The sequence below is a fragment of the Macrobrachium rosenbergii genome, chromosome 27 (assembly GCF_040412425.1).
Source record: "Macrobrachium rosenbergii isolate ZJJX-2024 chromosome 27, ASM4041242v1, whole genome shotgun sequence".
Taxonomy (NCBI): Eukaryota; Metazoa; Arthropoda; class Malacostraca; order Decapoda; family Palaemonidae; genus Macrobrachium; species Macrobrachium rosenbergii.
In genome coordinates, this window is record NC_089767.1 from 21,942,009 (window position 1) to 21,947,008 (window position 5,000).

The 5,000-nt window shown below is 40.4% G+C and overlaps 1 protein-coding gene across 2 annotated transcripts in view; it reads right to left on the reverse strand.

The window, feature by feature from the left end:
- LOC136853478 (uncharacterized) overlaps positions 1-4,947 on the reverse strand; it is a 17,365-nt gene extending 12,418 nt beyond the window's left edge. Inside the window, exon 1 of one of the 2 annotated variants that reach the window (XM_067129086.1) lies at positions 4,571-4,947. The gene's annotated coding sequence lies outside the window, so the exon portion shown is untranslated. The remainder of the gene's footprint in view (positions 1-4,570) is intronic. The other variant, XM_067129088.1, reaches the window with a different exon arrangement.
- Positions 4,948-5,000: the final 53 nt, after the last annotated feature.

Below are 5,000 nucleotides of genomic sequence, written 5' to 3' on the forward strand. Positions count from 1 at the left end.
CCAAAACAGTATGAGTCAATGAACTTTTTGCCACTTACTCAGCTGGGTTCCAAGTGACGTAACTGCGCGGGAAAATGCAAAACTCGTTCTCTCACGAACTCACCTTACTCTTCTTCCACCTTGTACTATAGTACATTCACATCAGCCGTGCATTTGGTGCCTGGCGCTGTCCCTTACAACGCTCCTGATTGGCTAGTGGTCAGCCAATCACAGCGCTGGAAAATGGGCAGTGTGCAGTCTCTCTCAAAGCTCCGGAGAGTAAAGATCTGCGCTCCGAGGCCTGAGGAACATGTCTTTCAAAAGTTATAACTTTCATTACACAGTTTTACCCAAAGAATAGCAGTGTTTCCCAATTTCATCACTAAACATGTCAAGCCAATGGTTGAAGGATTATAATGATATATGAATTATTTACTTCAATAAACTTAATGGTAAGATATTTGATAGTGAAATAAACAAGAAATTTTTAAAGATAAAATGTATTCTTTCCTTCCTTACATGGCATCGCAGTGCATTCATCATTTATCGTCTTGTGTCTCATAAAATTTCGTAGCTTAAATGTCATGGATGGCAATGCTACCTAAAAAGTATGGGTAGGGCTATCAATCAATATGAAAATAACAAGCAAGCGATTAAGAATATTAAAATGTGCGGGGATGCACGCAGACTATAGCGTATATCCCGGGCAACCAGCCAGCTCTTTACACATTCCTTAGGCCTACTTCTAAAGGAATCTCTTGCTTTCGCTTGTTGTTATTTGGGGCCATACTTGAATGACGGTTATATGTCAGATCTTGCATTCAAGTTCAATAAACGAGCCTAGGATTATATAATGACTCGTCTGTGGCCGTCCGAATAAAGAGGTAACTTCTCTACACGGGTACGACCAGCTGCACTTGACAGTAGGCCTACGGTAGCACCCTATCAGGGGCCGCGATACGGAAAACAATTAAAATGAGTAATTATAGACTACATACATACGTAGATACATAGAAAAGTATGGTATGTGTATGTAACTTTTTTTGTAGGGGAGCGAGGAGGCTCAGAATATTAGAAGTGTAGCTGATTGCAGACGGCCATAGACGAGTCATTACATAATCCTAGGCTCGTTTATTGAACTTGAATGCAAGATCTGACATACAAGCGTCATTCAAGTGTGGCCCCAAATAACAACAAGCGAAAGCAAGAGATTCCTCTAGAAGCAGGCCCAAGGAATGTGTAAAGAGCTGGCTGGTTGCCCGGGATATATGGTATAGTCTGCGTGCATCCCCGCACATTTTAATATTCTTAATCGCTTGCTTATTTTCATATTGATCGATAGCCCTACCCATACTTTTTAGGTAGCACTGCCATCCATGACATTTAAGCTACGAAATTTCATGAGACACAAGACGATAAATGATGAATGCACTGCGATGCCATGTAAGGAATGAAAGAATACATTTTATCTTTAAAAATTTCTGGTTTGTTTCATTATCATATATCTTACCATTAAGCTTATTGAAGTAAATAATTCATATATCATTATAATCCTTTAACCATTGGCTTGACATGTTTAGTGATGAAATTGGGAAACAATACTATTCTTTGGGTAAACTGAGGTGTAATGAAAGTTATAACTTTTGAAAGACATATTCAGGTGTCGGAGCGGAGATGTTCACTGTCTGGAGCTTTGAGAGAGACTGCAGGCTGGCCATTTTCCAGTGCTGTGATTGGCTGACCACTAGCCAATCAGGAGGGTCGTAAGGGACGGCGCTAGGCACCAAATGCACGGCTGATGTGAATGTACTATAGTAATATTATCAGCAGCAGTACCAGTCACCGTAATTTATAACTAAATGAATTATTTCATTCAATCCTCTCAAATGATTTTAAAAAGTACCTTATATATATGTGTGCATATATACATTATAATAATATATATATATATATATATATATATATATATATATATATATATATATATATATATATATATATATATATATATATATATATATATATATATACTGTATAATGTGTGTATGTATACATTTCCTACACTTACCTGGAAGGTTTACCAAAAGTATATTGAACCTGCCAAAAAACACAGCACCATTCACCTGTATCACATGCTAGTTCTCTTATGCCTCTTTCCCTCATTCTACCCATCCCTAACAAAACATGGGCACACTCATGAAACATATTCTTTAGGGCATTGCTTAAAGACAGTGATCTGCCTTCTTCGGTTCATTTCACGGGAGGGATGGAGCATACTGCATTGTTGGGGGAGGAGATTGTTCCCCTCATACTGTCCAATGAAATAGGATTCAGTTAGCCGTCTGTTTTCCACCCATGTGACGACTTTGTCTTTTTTGCATCATATGATTAGCCTATAGTACTCGACACTCCCCTTATCTAAGAACCTAATCAACTGTAAACCCTAGTCTACACTAATGTGACTAATTCAACATAATAGGCTACAGTATTTTTAACTTCTCATGCAAAGAAGCCTAGACTAGGACACTGTATCTAGAATCCATATTAGGCTACAGAAATTTTTGTTTGCTTTATCAGCAAAGTGCCCTAGCCTAGGGTACTGCATCTAAAATTCCTTAACAGCCTATGCTAGAGTATTCATTTGACCACTAAACAACAGTGCCTAGGTTAAGATAATGGTTCTCTGTTCACCACTTGGCTACATCAAGGTTATCCTTTCAGAGGCAAATCAAAACACCAGAAATTGCTGCTGGTCAAAATCATGGGAATTGGCCATATATACTACTATAGGCTACACTTCGTATGTGCAAAAGAAGGAACTTCATCATTTTGAAATATTGATAAAATAGTGACATACTGAGCTTCATGCAACAATATATATATATACATATATTTGTTATATAGGCTATATAGGTAAAATTTTACTTTAACCATTATCGCATATTGGAATGGAATAGAATATAGAATTAAGGCCAAGCCCTGGGACCTATGAGGTCATTCAGCACTGGAAAGGAAATTGAGAGGAAGTAGGTCTGAAGGGTTTAACAGGCGTGAAACCTGGCAGCTGCACTATGAAACAATTGTTAGCAGAGGGTGGATAGCAAGATAGGAGAAAGATATGAATGGAGGTACAGTAAAAGCAATGAAAGCGGTTGCAGCTAGGGGCCGAAGTGACGCTGCAAAGAACCTTTAGTAATGCCTACAGTGCACCCCATGAGGTGCATTGACAGCATTACCCCCTTAGAGGGATTATCGCATACTGGAATTGAAAATATGGTAGATCTAAGTAGCAGCTCCGCAGCGGAGATTTCCTTGTAACTTGACTTTTTCTACAGTTTTTTGGTTGCTAATTATGGATTTATCTTCAATTTTTGTCGCACGAATGTAATTAACCTGTAAATAACCCCTGAAGTCCATCCAACAAGGGGTTTCCATACGCAACCTTCACAAGACAGAGCACGGGTACGTCTGTTTGGAACAGTTCATATCCCGTCCGGCAAGTGCAGTATCTTGTTAATGTATGGGTACCCCGGGCCAATACTAAACACGGCGAAGGGGCATTCCATCCCCCCGACGCCAGTACTAAACACGTCGAAGGGACAATCCATCCCCCTAATGTGAGTACTAAACACGGTGAAATGCATTTAACTCCTTCCTGTTGGTGAATGGCTCCCTCTCATTTTTCCCCTCAAGAGGGCGCCTCCCCAACGTAAACGTGTCCTCTCCATTTCTGTGTTCTCCCCCACCCAAAACCCCGAATTCCCACAGTCCCCCTTTACTGCTGAGTAGAGTTAGGGGGCAAATAACAGTTGGCCGACAACAAACAAACTCACCGCCAGTATCAGAAGCCCTTAAAGTGTAGAAAAAACCAGTTTCCAAGGTAAAAACAGACGCGGAGCTAGTACTTAGAATTACCGAAAATATCATTCCTCCCAAGTTTAATATGTGCGTTCAGGGGCATCATTTCAGATTTTTAGGGGCCAAGGCAGTTTGATGAGTGAAGCGAGCCTAATCACCCGGGGGTTTTTTTATTTTGAGCTATTTTATGTGCTTTTTGAAGCACATAAAATAGATAACCAGATATAACTTAATGTGATGACATTTGAATTTCGGTAGGAATAATGGAAAACCAGCTGCTGTTACTTCTTGGGGCTTGGTGGGGTGAGGGGGGCAAGTTGAGGCCTGGGGGGGACAACTTGAGTCTTGAGGGGGGCAGTTGCCCCCCCTAAATGACGCCCCTGTGTGCGTTACACGTTTCTGACGTTCTTTTAGTTTGTTAATTACCTAACCAACCATACCTAACCTGACCTAGGGTACTAAGTTCTTACCCTAGGCACCCGCATTCGGGTCGTTTCGGCTGTAAGCACGTTTACGTGCAAAATGGGCGCCGTGTTTAGTACCAGCCCCTTGGGGATGTACATAAAACATGAAATAATAATGGTAAATACCATAAACATAACGGTAAATACCATAAACATAACGTCTTACATTGTTTTGGACGTTACGGCCTAAAGTGACTTACGACCGAAACGACCAGGACCGATTCAACCCTAGTGCATGGTATTAATTTGAAAACGTTCAGTGAACTTACCTTCAACTGAATGAGAACTATCAATAGGATCTGGGATAATATGACTGGTTTTTTGTTCCTCCCCCTACCCAAAATCCCCGCTTTCCCACTGCGGTCCATCGAATTGCTGGATATAAGGGTGGGGGTTCACTTTCTTTAAACACCACTCATTTGCCAACGAAGTGAATGTCAGAAGCGTTCCAAGCACACATTAAACACAGGAAAGTTATATTTTCAATTCTGATATGTGTGTGTGAGTGTCTGTCTATGATTAATGAAACAAAAACACTTCCCTTTAAACTATGTACGTTGGTTTAAAAAAAAAAATAAAGGGCGACCATTCACAAATTCAAAGAGGCAGAGCACAGCTGTTTTGTTTTGGTTTTGCACTTCTTGTCACTAGATGGAAGCAGCTACTGGACTGCAACTGTTACTCTCGAGTCTGTTAGGT